General features: G+C 36.0%; 3 pseudogenes; 1 reads left to right on the top strand and 2 right to left on the bottom strand.

The window, feature by feature from the left end:
* Nucleotides 1–862: 862 nt before the first annotated feature.
* On the top strand, nt 863–5,138 carry LOC120122229 (annotated as a pseudogene).
* Nucleotides 5,139–9,103: 3,965 nt separating this feature from the next.
* Nucleotides 9,104–10,213, bottom strand: LOC120122064 (annotated as a pseudogene).
* A 4,947-nt stretch (nt 10,214–15,160) lies between these two features.
* LOC120122228 lies at nt 15,161–16,879 on the bottom strand (annotated as a pseudogene).
* Between the last annotated feature and the right edge of the window lie 672 nt (nt 16,880–17,551).

The following is a 17,551-nucleotide window of genomic DNA, read 5'->3' as shown; positions in this document are numbered from 1 at the left end:
CAAACATAATATACAAATTAATGACTGAAATGCAATCATTAAAAACTAAAAGGCTCGAAATAAAACAATAATAATTCATTAAATGACTTAAATAAAGCATTACAAAGGAGAAGGGACCTAAACTGTAGTTACCCATGCTTGCAAAAAACGGGTGCCCAGACCCTTGAAACGACGCCGTTTCGGTTTGGAAATATAAGCCCAAAACGGCTTATTTCCCTCCCCATTCTCATTTATCTCATCTCCACAAAATAGGGGAGAGAGAGAGATGCAGAGAACTCTCTCGCCCTTCCCTCCCAGGGGAGGAGCAACCGCCCTACACCGGTGGCGGCCACGGCGGCTCACGGCGGAGCCCATGGTGGCCGGATAAAAAAAAAGGTCCCACAGACTCCCTCACTCAACCCCAATCTGAAAACAACCCACCTAGCCTAAAACCAAACCTAAACCTTTAGATTTAGGATAGATTACCTTCGAATCACGAGACTCTGACGACCTCTCGGATTCCACGTGACTTTGGGGCTCCCCGGCTTTGAACCAAGGTAAATCTCTCACACTATTTGTCGGTTGTGGTTTTGTTTTTTTTTTCTTTTCTGGAAACCCCAATCGTTCCCCTGTCACTGCATGCATGTTTTTATGGTCTTTTTTCTTTCTTTTCTCTGAACCCGAATCCTTCTCTTTTTGACTCTGATATCTTTGCTGATTTATGGTGATTTTTGCTTCGTTTGGTGAGATGATGATGTCTAGGAATAGGGGAAATTATGGGTTGTTGATTTAGGGTGATAAAATCCCGGATTTTCGGGATTATAGGGATTTTTTATTTAGGGTTTGGATATATTTTTTACTGATTTGGGTTGATTTGGGACTGATGGGGTTGCTGTGGTTTACTGTAGATTCAGACAGCCGGCGTCAGAGGCCGCCGGGTATGGCTCGGCTGGAGCGGCGATCGAGCTGATGAGGCGAGTTGGCGGCGGCTAGCTACTGGCTTCGGTTTAGGGTTTAAAACCCTAATTACTTGGGCCAGATCCAGGCCTGGTTCGGGTATTGGGCCTGAACCGGGTCTGGGCTCCAAGTCTTGTAATTCTGGGTCGGGTTTGGTACCTGATGGGCTTCGGGTTTGAGCCTGCAAAAATTGTAATATTGTAAATTAATAATAATAGTAATAATAATAATATAACGATAATAATAATAATAATAATAACGATAAAAAACCCGGACAAAAACGGGTGTCTACAACATGAATATCAGAAAAGTTCATAATTTCTTTTCGCAAGTATTGCAAGATTTATATTGAATGTTTTGTCTGTGTGTGTGTGTATATATGGCTTCTTATCTCATTATAATTTTTTTGCCTCATTTCTGAGAATTGTTAATTACTTATCAGGGGACTTTGGTGCTTTTTGGATTGCAGATGACAAGATGCAAAGGCTTTATGCATGAGCTTGTAAGATCATTCTGCAGATCAAGTGAAACCAGTGGTGTGTTTACATCTTTTCTACTTAAGTTTGTCCGTAGCCTTGTATACTTGTATTCGTATTCTATGTTTCTTGTTCAAATGTTGACCTCACATTTTTGTTACATGCTTACAAGGCCCTTTTGATCATGTTGGTTTCATACTTATAAACATCTAAAAGAAATCAGATCCCAAGCGTGGCTTGTTAAAGCAGATTATTAGACAGTTCGATTCATCTAGTCCATTGAGAAAAAGGGGTATGTAAAAATGATTAGTGAAGCAGTAGGTTTCTTTCGTTATTAAATTATGGAAATAGTTTATGTTTTTCTTCTTTTAGTTTTCTTCCTCCTATTGTTCTATATGGCATTATGCATGAGCCGATAGCTTGGAGACTCCTTCTAACCTGTGCAAATCTTTGAAGTTACTTTGAAATATTTATAGCCCTTTCTAGGATTGGTGATTAGACCCTTTTGCTTCGTTGCATTATCTGTGTCTGCTCGTGCCAATTTGGACTGTCTCAGAAAAAAAGGTGACACATTAACCACCTGTTAGATTTTAATGAGACAGGGTTAGCTTGTTCGCAGCTGTTTATCAGCTCCAAAATGATTCCTGCATATTTTCTCATTTAGATCTTGTATAGAATGAACTATTTTAAGGGGGCTAATAGTAGGCTTCCATAAGGTAGTCAGCCTAAACATAATTATAACCCTCGAGGTCAGCGGGTTGTTTGCATGGATACAGGTTTCTGGAACTATTAGGAACTGCTGCTTCGAAGCAGACAATCAACTACAGAAATTGCTCTTAGTAACAGAGTTTCTTTGGCCGGCTCGCTTCTCCCAGTTGCTGGAAACCATGTAATTGCATGTCTCTCATCTCATAATATAGAAGTAGAAATAATAATTTTATAAGAAACATTTACTTCTATATTCGAGAGGATAACCAATAATATTATCTTTGCACCTGCAAACAGATTTCTTAGTTAGGTCGAATATTTTGTGGTATCATTTCTTGATGTTTGCATTTCCTTAGCCAGTTTCATTCTATTTATCAAGCCAAAGCTCACGTCTTGACTTTGTTCTCCATTTGTCTCATGGCCTCGGTCCAGATATAGTGAAGAAGACGCATCGAAAATGCACTTGAGCTTTGAAGTGCACTCTCCTTGATCGTGAACCAGTTAACGATTCCCGAGATTCGTGTTCAAGCACAGGAGGCTATTTACTTGATTGCTATACTACATGTCAAATCTGCACAACCCCCAACCCGTACTGGACCCGGATACAAGTTTGAATTGTCACATCGACTTTTCAACTTTGACTCTTAAAGAAAATTAAGAAAATTTTTGAACTTTCATTAAAATAAAACTTATTACTTTACATCAGTTGACCAAAACAAGACAAAATCAATCGGAGCATTCATAAACACACTATACACAACAAAATACATATTTTATCAGTTACTTCTGATCTGATCTTCTAGTAGTGACATTGTCCTTGCTACTCCTATTTCTGCTCTTCTTTTTTTTTGGTACCTATGTGTAAATCACTTACACGCTAAGTCATAGACTTAGTGAGCCATAATAATAAACTCTTAACAATAAAATCATGAACATACTACCATCAATCTATTATGACATTGCAATACATGTATACACTACATTATAACATATATAAATATGATATGCACAAATGAACTTTCACTGCTTATAACAATTTTCATTTAATTTATCTTTGGATGTCCATGTATATTATTGAGAACAGAATGTATGTGAGTACACTGAGGTTGTGCACGGATGCTGTCACAGCTCGAATAAATTCCCACTAGGGGCACTAAATATTTGTCCTGAAGGACCACTATATCCCGAATGACCACAATGTCCCAAAGGACCACTGATAATCCCTCGACTCTTGGCATGCCAATTATACATATAGCTCTCATATTAAATAACATAGGCTTAAATATGAATACATTTCTCATTTCATATCTCTTTCATCACTTTTCATATCAATACGTAATTCACTTCACATGCGTACATATGATCACTTTCATTATTTCACATACCTGAATTGATTATAGTATAATTGCATTCATTCATAATTTCATATTTAAAACTTGGATAAATCATGCATGAAATCACTATAACCATAATGTATAGATGCATGTACATGAATGTAACATCATGAATTCACTATAAGAGATAGACTTATCACAAGTCTTATCTCCATACAACTCTATCTAGGATATGCACTCACCTTAGCCTTGCTTGCTTTGACTCGATCCTAATCCTTCGATTGTTCCGGCACAGGATTACGCTCTAAATCTACATAATAATACATTGATACATATTAGTATACTAATTGATATATTTTAATCTATCATTTCTTAGACTAAAAGAAAGGCCACTTTCATCTCTTAATTAAGATAGGTATCGGTACACTCTACAGTATATCGATGCATCCCTTAACGTGTGTATCGATGCACTACCTATGCATCGATACACAAATTACATTCGATGTTTTCGTCTTAAGGGGTGTATTGATGCACTCCCTATGCATCGATGCACTTATTGCATTCGATGTTTTTATTTCGTTTGAGAGTGTATCGGTACCCATTAAATGTGTACCGATGCACACAACCCAGAAATTTTGTTTTGAGCACGAAAATCACTTCATTTTCAGCTCAACACTTCATATTTCACCTCATTTTATATTCCTAACTTTCATACACAAATTTAAACTCGTTTCTACTCAATAATCACTTCTTTAAACTCAAAATCCTATCTTTTATATGGCATTCAAATATCACAATCAATTTCCTACATGTTCAAATTCCAATTCTAATATTTCCTATTCCTTAATTCCACTAATGACAAGTCAAATTTAGTCTTGAAATCTAATTAATACCTTTCTATCAAGATTTCACTTATTCACCTCATTTCTTTAATCCTTTCTAACTCCATCATCTTTTGACTTAAAGATAGCTTAAGCTTAGTTATCATCTAATGATCATAAACAACCTTAATTTCATCAAGAAATTAACTAACAAGAAATCTCACATTTAGCTTTGTCTCTCACGCACGAGGAAAAAAGGAGAAGAGAACTCTGGAACAACTTTTACCTTCATTTCCTCTTCCACATGGGTTAATATAAACTCATCCAAAATTTTAATTATTTTCCTTGCAAATGACTATTTTATCCTTCTATTCGTCCTTCTTTTCCATTTGATCCTACACATTTTTCATATAAGTCATTGAACTATTCAATTATTCTACTTTAATCACCAAATTCCGTAACTCTATAATTTAGTCACTAACCCGATAATGAGGATGCTACAAAATCAATGATATTTCTTTTGTTCCTATCTAATTGTAAGGAGGCTATTTACTTTGCTCCGGATTAACTTTTTTCTGAATGCATGCTCCTTATTACTCTTTATGCAAATTTATATTCATCTTCTCTGCAAATGGTACCGATGGCATGCATCGCACTCATCGCATCGTTTTCTTTTTTCATCTCTCCAGCCCCAGGAAGCGGGTCGAAGAGCCTTGTGGTCTGTGAATGGACCGAGAATATTACAAGTGGGGTATGAAGAGGAGGAAGATCCCAAAGTAATGGAAGCGTACAAGCAAATCGGTTCCTTGGTACTTTTCAATCCATCCTCTCTTGTAATATCTATGGTGTATGATATAATATAATAATCTGTGTTTCACATTAATTATGAATCTGATATCGACTACTTGTATTCGTTACCTGCTTGTTCATCTATTACATCTTTTATAAAAAATGTATATATTTTATTCAATTTTTTAATATATTAGAAAAAGTTGGACGAACAAAATCGTGTCACATTACACTTTTGACTAATAAAGGTTTGGAGGAAAAAAAACCTAGACCGGTTTTTTTACCGGATAAAAAACCGGCCGGAAAAAAAAACGGTCTGGTTTAAAAAACTAGCCGTAATATAGCCGTTGGGAGGGTTTTGTGACCGTTTTTGACCGTTTTTTCTTTAAAAAATTACCATTTACCACCATAAACATGTATAAATAGGTTGGGGATGTATTGGTTGATTACAAATTCTCAAATCTTATTACACAACACTTAAACATCTCTCAAATCTTACTTTTGTAATTTTTTGTTCATCATGAGTAACACGGCGAATCTTCCGTCGGTGGGAAACCTTGAAGTCGTGAGAGTGATCGAACACACTCGAAACAAAGACATTTGGGATCACTACGATTATGTGAGATGTCAAATGGCTCGAGGAGGGGCGTTGTAAACTTTGTCTAAAGTTCTTGCATCGGAAGGAAACACAAAGTTGAAGAACCATTTGACAAAATCATGCAAGGCACTTCGCTCAAGATCAGATCCTAGTCATCGAATCTTACCGCAAGGTGGTGTTTTTGTTTACGACAACGAAAATTACGAGAAGAGTTTACAAGTTCGTGATTACAAAAGCATTGCTGTTCGACCACTTTGATGATGAAGATTTCACGATAACAATTCACAACTAATGCAACCACGTTATACTCAAGTAAGTCGTACTACCCTTAGAAGAGATGCTAAAAATGTGGCGTACGGCGAGGGAAAAAATGATTTTAGGATTCCAAGAACCGTTATGGTGTGTCGCTTATATGTGACGTTTGGAGTTCCCCTCATAATATCGAAAATTCTTTTTAGCCGTTACGTCACATTGGTTAGATCAAGATAATTGGCAAATGATGAAAGAACAATCGCGTTTGAATTATTCGGTGAGCCGCATACGGTGCTAATTTATTTACACTTTTAAAAAGGGAATTTGTCTTTATAAATTAGAAAATAAAGTTTTTCTATATCCTTTGATAATGCATCGAATACAAACGCGGTTCCAAGATTGAAAATATTCGATTTTAGACGGTGCGTTTTTCATACCGTTGCGTTGCACACATAATTAATTTATCGGCAAGCCGGTTTGGAGGTTATTGAGCCGATTAGATTAGAATTTAAAACAATGATAAAATCGGTTCTTTGTAACACAACAAAAGACTAAATGATTATAAACGATTTTGTAAGTCGTTAATAAAAAAGCTTTGGGTCCTAATTTGGATTGTCCAACTCGTTGGAACTCAACTTTGATGATGATGCATACTGCCTTAAGGCAAAGGGAAACATTGCAAACATTTCACGATTGGCTTTTCGAGAGGGGTCATGTCCCAAACATTTATCCGGATTCGAGTTGGGAAACTATAGCCAAAATAACCAATTTGCTTGAGGTTTTTAAAAATGCAAACAACTTTTTTATCCGGTGTTTATTACCCTACTAGCCCGTTGGTTCTTAATCAAGTATTTTTGTTGGCTACCCGACTAAATGACTTTGAATTTGAAACCGAAGTTTTTCAAGAAATTGGCTTGCAATGAAGGAAAAACTTTTAAATATTTTAAGGAGATTCCCCCATTTTTACTTGTGCCGCCGCTTTAAACCCAACGTTAAATGTTGGTGGGGTTGAAACACTAATTGAACAAATTGCGTTTGCTTTTAATCTAACCGATGATGAACCCAACTTTGTCCAAAACCAAATAAATTATTTTAACAAATGTTTAGAGACATGTTTGAAATTTATTTAACTAAATACGGATCAAGTAGTGTAATACACGATCAATGAGAATGAATGCGGAATCATCTAGTAGACGTCCAAGTAACATAAATTTGAATCTTTTTAACACTCTTGTAAATTCTCAATCCAAACGATCACGTACTACCACCCCAAGTAGCGAGTTGGGAAATTACATGTCATGCGATTTTCTATCAAAAATGACATTTGAAGAGTTTGAAAGTTTGGATATTTTGGCTTGGTGGAAAGAAAGGAAGCACAATTTCCGATTCTAGCTGCCATGGCCGTGATTTACTAACCGTCCAAGCTTCTACGGTAGCTTCGAATCCGTTTTTTCTGTTAGTGGCAGGGTTATATCGCAACGGAGATCAAGACTAAGTCCGAGTCGGTGGAAGTATGCATTTGTTTAAAGGATTATTTGGATGGAGCGGCTCGTAAGCAACATATCACCACCTAAGATGCAATTGATACCGATTTGGAAGCAAACTTACACATTGAAGAAGTCGAACTTGGAATATCCCCTCCAAACGAAGAAGGCGAAGATGATGAAGAAGAGATGGCTATGTAGTTTATTTTATAACTTTATTCAATTATCATAAACTTTGTTTCAATTATCAAACTTGAAGTTTTTAAGTATTTGAATTTATCGAAATTGGAAGTTTTTAAGTATTTGAATTTATCAAACTTGGAAGTATTTAGTATTTCAATTATGTTGAGTTAATTAAGTATTTCAATTAAGTATTTGAATTTATCGAAACTTGAGGTTGATGCTTTCTCTTTGATTCTCTCTTGATTCTAGTTGCTTGATGTTTCTTGTCTTGATCAATGGCTTCTAAGCTTGCTTAAATACACCTTGAATCACTTCTGAACGTTAGTGATAATTAATGAAGATAATAGCCGTTTAAGTGTGAAAACATTTAATAAAAATGCTTGGAGCGTGGGGGAATCGGTACCCTCTCATAGGGAATCGGTTTCCTCTCATAGGGAATCGGTTCCCTAAGTGTAAAATTCAAATATTTCGACCGTTGAATAGGGGGAATCGGTACCCCCTATGGGGGAATCGGTTCCCTCCGAGCATTTGGAAATCTCGGAGTCAAACCATTCAGTGAGGAATCGGTACCCCCTTGGGGGGAATCGATTCCCTATGAGCAATCTGAAATATTAAAATCGGTTTTTTTTATAACGGTTTTTTAAAAAAACCGGTTTTTTTAAAACCGAAACCGGTTACACCGGTTAGGATTCCGGCCCTCCAAACCGGTTAAAAACCGAACCGGTTATTTATAAACCGGATGGATTCCGCAAATGTTCATCTCTACTTACTATAAGGAATGAGGATTATGTGGTTGCAATTCAAGTATTAAGCTTAATTCAAATCTGGGTGTTTGTATCATGGAATTAACTCCATGCAGTACTAGCTGTACCTCTATATACTAATTTTAAATCGATATAAAATAATTTAAATTTTATTCCAATCAAAATCTTTAGTGTTTCTAATATTTTTGTCACATCCCCAAATCTGGGCTAGAAAGTTAACAAGGTTGGTAAAATTTGAAATTAATTTAAAATTTGAGATTAATTCAAGTTCTAAACTTAAAGGATTTAATTGCTAAATATCAGTTTAACTTGAATTCTAAAGTTACTTTAGGGTTCGAGAAATTTTGGAGGACTAAATTGTTAAGATAATGAATATGGGGGATGAATCTATGAAGAAATTAGAGGTAGTGTATGTTATGAGAAATTGTCATTTTATCGATCACATCCAAAAAAATCAAAACATATGAATAGTCAAGTGATCATTTTATAACTTTTAATAATCAAAGGTCTTAAAAAAGTAACACCCTATAATCGATGACCATTTGTACATTCCACTTACCAATGAGTTGTTCTTGGAAGGATGAGAACAATTCCGTTTGATGATTGACATAACCACTAAATCTCTAAGTTTGATGATCGATATAACCATTAAATCTCTCTTAGTTTGATGATCGATATAAACTACGAAATTCAAAAGAACATCATACAAGTGAAAGTCCAAAAAACAAAATTTTAACATAGTTGACATGTCGACGAAGTAACACAAGAAGAACATGATTCATAGCAAGCCAGAGGGAAAAAAAAAAACCCAAATCTTAAATCAGTTCAAACAACTATTCCAAGGTTGACTATCAATCCATTTGACAAAATTTACCATATCAAAATTCTAGCTCTTGGATGATAGCTTCTTTTGCCTTCTGAATCTTCAGCACCTTCTTCACAATCTTCTGCTCCTCCACCAGAAAGGCCCGAATGATCCTCAATTTTTCCGATCAATAAAACAAGTCAAATCTCAAACCACAGAAAGCAACCAAAGATTTCAGTCCTTAAATTACAAACCTTTCCCGAACAGCGCTTCCGGATAAAACTCCTCCATAGGCACGGTTCACAGTCCTATGGTTTCTCGGCAATCTCGACCTTTTATACTCAGCAGGCCTCAAGTGAGGTATCTAAATAATATAGGTCACATTTAGATCAACCGAGAAAAAAATTTACTCAAACTGAAATCTACCAAACTCAATATAAACAATTATATTTCAATTGAAAAGCCATGGAATAACATATATTGAAATATAGGCCACATTTAAAATCAACTGAGAAAAACTTCACTCAAGCTGAAATATACCAAAATAGAGATGCCATTGATCAAAATGAGGCTAAACTTAGAAGTTAAAATGAATCAAAATCACCTGTGAATCACATTTCTTCTTCCTAAAATCATACAAAAAAAAAAGAATTTCTTACAAAATCAACAGTCACTCAATTTCCATCAAGGTCTTTTTTTCAAAAAAGGACTTACTCCTTGAATCCTCTTTCCAGTAACAGGACATTTGGGTCCACTAGCTCTCTTCTTTGTGGTTGATACACAAGTTTCCCTCCTATTGAAACGAAAACAAAATTAAAAAAGAGAGAGAGAAAATCAATCAATCCCAATCCAATGCACCATTAATGAATTAAAAAAGAAGCAAAAATACAGTAACGAATCTGGGTTATTGGGAGAGGTGGAAGGAGTTACCGGGGGTTTTGACGACGCGGTGCTGATTGGATTTGGTGGCGTAGCTGTGACGCGTGCGGTAAGTGAGCCGCTGAACCATTTTTGGAGGCTCTGGATTTGGTTCTAGGGTTTTTGGAATTGAAGCTGTTTCAGTTCAATCCCCAAGGGATATTTAAAGCCTAACTAAACTGGGTTTAAACACCAACAGATTGGGCCTTTTTTTGTCTTACTTTTTGTGGCAAAATTAATTGGCCTAATAGGTCAGTTCGAAATTTATTTTATAATTTACGGTAAACCTTATAATATAAGGTAAATTAGTCACGTTGACATGATGACATGTCAACGTAACTAGTTTATCCTGCAACGTATCACTTATCGTAGATTGTAAAATAAATTACGAACGAACCTATTAAGCAATTAATTCTTTCGTCCAACCTAATAGACAAAAACCTACTTTTAATTCTTCATCTGAATCCGAACCCAATAATACCCCTTTCATAAAAAAAACATATCCCATTCAAATTTATAAAAACAAAATCAATTAATCAATTGGTCCATGTGTTAGGTTATTTAAATAATATTTAGAGTTTGAATTTTACGATAGTGAATAGAGCAAGTAAGATTAGAAGGATCGTTTTTATAATGAAGTTTTACATTATACAATTTAGATTTATCTGTTAATAATATGTTAAAGGCTCGAATTGCCCATTTAATAGAGAAAACTCATCCCCAATTTAAGAGGACTTAAACAAAAAATATCATACCCAAAAAATAGAATTGGATAGAAGAAAATAAACTCAATTAAGGGAAGTTCTACAGTGCGCTATCCTTATATATCGGTAGGTTTTTTAGTTTATATTAAATTGTCGCACGTAACCATTTCCCTATGAATTGAGTTCAAGCTCCAACCTCTAAGCGGTCTGACCCACTTTCTAAATTTCTAATCTATTATTATTTCATTTTATATTATTTAAATCTTAATTTTTTATTAATTTAAGGTTATTACAATTCAACCCCGACATTTCATTCTGGTTTTGTTCTCGAGCTACCACGGGAAGAGAGCTCTGTTTCTTTTAACAAAGGAAACTGAATATATTATAAAAAGAAAAGCAAAGGTGTTTCAGCCATTCGAAGTACTTTTTTTTTAATGATGTTTTATGGAATTGGTTCATATAGTTATCGTCATCTTTAAAATTTAAATTCGAGTAAATGAAACAAATACATATAAATTTGATTTGATTTCCTGCTATTTTTACCCGTGACAGAGATTTACACACAGCAAGTCTGACTATATTTTCCGAGAAACTTGTTACTGACATGCAAACACAAGATGTTTTCTTTTCTCTTGAAAGAGAAAAAATCATTCTGGAAAATTTCAAACCATAAACTATACTTGATATCTTCATTGAAAACCTATAGGACTTGTTCACTAAATTTGTCTTCAAGGACCCGACTTTCCTCTAGCGACTTCACTATACACATATCTATGGTACTCGAACTCGTGGATTTTCTTTCAGTAACGATATCCGACATCCATGGACATTCCAAACATACCCCTATCCTGAACTAGAGTTAGAGTAACCCAAAAATAGAAAACAAGAATTGAAAAACAAAGGAGAAAACCAATGAACCAGCCCTCAGAATCAAAAAGGTTTGTTGATGAGAAACCAGATACAGTTTTCACCAGCTGCCAGTTTTTATCTGCTCGCATCACTGTTGAAACTTTGAGGTCATTGATCTTCCTTGTTGAAGAAACTAAATCACTTGAAACTTTGTCAATCAATGCTTTCAAGACCTGTTGTGGATGGGATCCGATCCTCTCCGAACTTCGTTTGCTCGACCGATTGGATCGATCCATTGTTTACGAAAGCCGGTTTCTTCTCGGTATCCATTCCCTTGGTATCAGCAGCCTTGAGAACACGTTGATCATATCCGAAGCCAACAAGGTGCATATTTCTCAAACCAGAAACTTCAGCTGGTTGAATTGCTAATAACCCGAAAATCATAAGAAAAAGAAGCACTCTTTGAGCACTGCAAACCATTTTTTTCTCTCTTTCACTAAACTGAGCTCAATTAAACTCGAAACAAACAAGAAGCAAACACAGACACAATATGTTTGTTTTGGTGTAGTGTCCTCGTTATGTTCCATTGCTGTAGACATGAGCCTTATTTTATGTGTTCTGTTGGAATTGGAAAGGACTTTAAAGGCCAATATTAAAGCAACGGAGGGACCCAACATTAAAAGGGGGTTTTGGGATTCACTAAAAATCATAAGCACTGCAATAATCTAAGCAAATTAAGGCTACTGGTTAGAAGAATCCGACATGGATGAATACAGGTTTTTGGGAAATTGGAATAATACCCTTAACAAGCCAAGTATCATTATCTTTAAGCTTCTTCTTCTTCTCTCTCTATAATATCATCTGTTGCCACTGTGTTTTGTCTGCCACATCATCCGGCCTTCCTATGTGGACTCGGGACCCACTTAGTCCTGTCTGGCAAGCTTCTAGAATGTATGTCGAACGTGTACGGTTACGGTTACGAATTTACGTTAAATACAAGAAAAAATGAATAAATCTGGGTACGCACTAAAACCAACAAACCTGAAGATTGCTGCAAATTAAACAAAGGAGTATTAGAAAAAAAAACATTCCTTTGATATTAAGAAAAGGGTGTTGTTTGTTTACTTTAATGGAGACCGGTCAAGACAGAAGCCATGGATATGGACCACTCAGAACTGCTAGATTGCTTTGGAACAGTACCAAGCCAAAGCTAATTCCATTAAAAGAACGAAAATTTAAAGTGAAAGCGCATATTACATGTAAAGAAGAGCCAGTTCAAAATCAAAAACTTGTCTTTCGTCCCTCATTTTGTTTAAATGTTTCTCGTTTATGCATGCAGGATTATATGCATTAGTTTGCTTTTATTAAAATGCAAAATGTCACATGCAACTTGGAACATTCTAAGCATTAACTATCGCACTTTAGCGAAGTTTTGTGTTTTCGATTAATAATGGTGGCTCCTCATAGCATTAATAAATTCGGTTAAATTGAACTCTCTGCCAACCATAAATCCAAGACAATCAAATTAAATATAAACTGCGAAACCCGCTGTTCAAATTCAATATAATCCAAAATTTTTATTACATACAATTAGTATTTTCTTAAAAAAAAGGAATGACGATTATGTACTCATAGTAATTGCGTTTGTAGAGTGTATGTGCTGTCAATAATTAAGAAAAAAATTTATACACCAAACAGATGTACGTATAATCAAGGATGAACCGAAGAGGGCGGGGAGTCAATCACTCCCTAAATTTTTTTAAATTCTCCTCTAAATTGAACTCTCTGCCAACCATAAATCCAAGACAATCAATTAAATATAAACTGCGAAACCCGCTGTTCAAATTCAATATAATCCAAAATTTTTATTACATACAATTAGTATTTCTTAAAAAAAAAGGAATGACGATTATGTACTCATAGTAATTGCGTTTGTAGAGTGTATGTGTGCTGTCATAATAAGAAAAAAATTTATACACCAAACAGATGTACGTATAATCAAGGATGAACCGAAGAGGGCGGGTGGAGTCAATCACTCCCTAAATTTTTTTAAATTCTCCTCTATTTTAGATTTTCTAAGTGTATTTTCTATTAATAATTTATTTTCATCCCCTAAAATTTATAACCTCACTCTCCTCTACAATTTTATAAGTTCGACCCCTAGCATAAAATCATACTCCGTTCTTACATATAACCATCTCAAACTATTAGGAAAAAAATAAAAAAAGGAAGAATAGGGGGCAAGATACGGGTGTTTATATAGATTGTCGAGGTTGGTCTAAAAGTGGATGCTTTTTTAAAACTTTGATTTAAAACAAAGGGGCAAAAGGGTTGATGAGGCAGCCAGGCTCGACGGTCTTTGTGCCAATTAGACCATCCACAGTCAGCCTTGCCTGAATCCCTGACCAACCCACCCATTTATTCCAATATATCGAAAGCAAATTAAGAAAGTTAAAGTCTAATTCCCAAATCCCAATCTTTTTCTCGGACAGATAATTGATGTCATCGGCTCTGTCAATAGCCTTTTAGACAAGTAAACAGAGTTGGGATATCAGCAATTAATTCACAGATAAGTCGCAGAGTTGATAAAATAAGCAGCTCACCCACTATGACACTAAGATTTGCATAGACTACTTTTGTGAATCCACTAGGACTTCCAGCAGGGGAGGACAAAAACCCGCCCCGAGGAAACTACTACTGTCGATGTCCCAACTTTACGCCCATCTTCGACCAAAAGATTGGATCGTAAATCTAAACCGATTTAAAGATGAATAACAGATGCTTAAACAAATAGAAAGATGAAATACATAAGAATCAATCCGGGACACACACAAGTTATTTCGCCAGACAGAGACTGCAAAATGGAATGTTACCAGAAACACAAGTTAAAGGCAGAATCTTGAACTGGCTTTTCCTTCTAAGGTTGTTCTGATAGATCATGATCAAGTCCGGTCGAGGGCATGTGAGAATATATGCATGCTGCTTTTGTTTCAAAAGGGAATACCACTAAATATGGCATCCTTTGATGTGACCAACAAGTGGTGGAGTCTGAAAGTGGGATTAGCATTTCAGATTTAACAATTCCCATATGGTATTCGAATTTCACCACTTTGCTTTAGTGAGGTAAACAGAGTAGATAATTAAGAGGCAATTGGTGCTTCATTTTGTTTATTCGTCCCTACTCCACACACCACACAACCAAACAATCTGGATTCGGACGAGTGTCAGATACAAGATGAGTCGATACACCACATATATACACCTTTTCTTATAAAAAAAATCATATATTTAAAATATTATACTCGTAACAGATACAAATGAAGAACCGAAATTGGAAATCAAGATGTATAGAATGAGAGAGAGCTCATACAAGAAACAACGATTGCTACAAGAGATAAATACGACTAGCAATTCATTGAAATGTAAATCACTAGAGCCCCGAAGTTTTGTCAACTTAAATATTTGGAGGATAAAATAAAATAATTTACGAGTTCATCGACATGGTGAGAACAAAAGGAATGAACAACGTTGCTCATCAACTACCGCTATAATGGCAGCAGGGCTTCATGTTTCAAACACTAACCTACTGGGGAGTCACTGTAGTTCCAGATGCGATGGTAAAATGCATGCCCCTGTGTTGCCCAGATTGTAGCACGAATGCGACCTGTGTTGAAGCAGCAGCTGCTTCCTGATACGGATATGATACAATAACAACACAAATAAAAACCATGTCTGTGATGCGCAGATGATTTTCAAGGTCCAAAGAAATGCAAAGGGGTGTAGATAAAAAAAAAAGGAATATAAAGTAGGCCTACTCAGGAAGAGATGTGAACATGGGTTTTTCAAATTGGAAGTAGAAGAAAGGGGAGAATAACCTGTCTTTGCTTTCGTCGCTGAAACATAGTGATTGCCCAAGCCATGATGTAGCATGGCAAGGAAATACACCCGCACGAATCAAGAAGATCTGAGACATTAAACTAAGCAATTTAAGAAGAAATGACTCTAGATGAGATGGTGAGTTAAATGCGGAAGCTTAAATAGTGCGTATATGAACCGCCGGTCGTTGGCTTTCAGAAAGACTTACAGTGAAGACAGTAGACATCATCGTCCGAATCAGCATCCGGAACATTCAATGCATGGCGCAATAGCAGAAGTGCCATTAGCTGATATAAAATTGAAGAAAAGTTTCAATCATTTTGAAAATGAACTCTCAATTACATTGTCATGTAAGAAAATAAAGATCGAGTTAACTGCTTAGACACCTCATTTAAGTCCTTTCTCCAAATCAATTTCATCAAATATTTCCTTGAGACATGGCTTATCATTAATAAATAGAAAACATAGCATTCCATTTTTCAGGAATTAATGTTAAACTCACTTAAAGGATGTTGAACACCATTAAACATGATTAAAACCTGAAAATGTCAAGCAGCTTCATAATTAAAAGCTTACAATTAGTGCAGCTGAACGGCAAATGCAGCTCCACTGGCATTTGATACAGCATATTCACCATACTCGGTTTCCAAAAATTGCCGTTCTGCCTCTGCAATGGCTAAGAGGCGAGGATCACGCAAGTCCAGAGGGGTACCAGAGATTGTCCACACTCCACTACAACATACAGAAATCAATAAGATGGAATCTTCCATACAGATCATACAGTACAGAGCTGCTGTCAGATTCATCTGCACAAATTGCCCTCCAACGGCCAACCATTACGTTAAATGTCTTTACATGCGAGGCCCTCAAACTTACCCAATATCAATAGTGGTTTCTTCAGTTTGGGTGCGAGGTACAGCAGTATAATCAGGTTGATAAGGCTGCAAGGCAAATGAAAAGCACAGAATACCTTAACAAGGAGAAATTAACAACCAATTTCAATAGCACTAAGCATAAACAAGAATTTAACAAGGCTTCAACAGAATTAATGCCTAAATGTATCCAACCATGGTTGGAAAAAAAATGATTTTGCGTAAATCAAAAGGCTAACTAAAATTCTAAAAGCAGTCGATTTCACCCTCTTCCAGTCTCGTTGAACTACTTGGAAATCCACAAACTTTACATTCCTTGCGGTCCTAAAGTTCTAGTAGAGACAAAAGAAAAAGATGAAACCAAGTTGCAGTAATTGATGAATGTTTCTGAGCAAAATAACGAATTAGATGGGAGCTGAAGCAGGTAGAACCCTGATGACAAATCTCGCAATTTATATTGCCTTTCTCGTTGCACCAATGCTGCACACATTTCCTATGTGCATATGCAATTCAAAACACAGAAATTTCAAGAAGCTTATCATAACCCAATTTCATCTAGTATTTTTAAAACGCCAAAGCGAAGTAATGATAATTGCGAAATCAGCACAACTTGTACGAGGATCATTAAACTGAAAGCCGTTAAATTAGTTGGAATTTTTATCATGAAAAATAATGATAAACATAATGAAGGAAACTACCTTGAGGCTGCCGCTGCAAGCACAAGGAGTCTCGAGATTCTTAACGGAAACTTCATCCCAAATGCGGCACTCCGCCGACTGAATCAGCGGCTCCTCGTCCCACTGACGACCTCCTTCTCCTTCGAATCTGACAAGCGCGACGGCCCCGGGTTCTCCTCTGAGGGAACAGCATGGTACTCAACCGGCTCCGGCTTTACCAGACCATCAACATTCATCACCAGGTGATCGCTCATAATTTCTTCAGATTAAAAAAAAACCTTCGATGTAAAAAAAATAAAAATATATAATAATTTAAGGAAAACCCGAATCGCGATGAGTAAAAGCAGCGAAGCCGGAGGTTTCCGAACAAATGAGAAAGGAAGAAATTACTGAAGGAATGGGAAACAGAAGGGGGGGGGAACGAAGAGATCTTACAAATATTTACCTCTTGAGGGGAAAAAACGGGGGATTTGCAATTAATTAAGAGGAGGAGAGAAAATTTCTA

This window comes from Hibiscus syriacus, unplaced genomic scaffold (assembly GCF_006381635.1).
Source record: "Hibiscus syriacus cultivar Baekdansim isolate YM2019G1 unplaced genomic scaffold, ASM638163v2 tig00110384_pilon, whole genome shotgun sequence".
NCBI lineage: Eukaryota > Viridiplantae > Streptophyta > Magnoliopsida > Malvales > Malvaceae > Hibiscus > Hibiscus syriacus.
The sequence above is the reverse complement of the archived record's forward strand: the minus strand, read 5'-3'. Positions and strand labels throughout refer to the sequence as shown.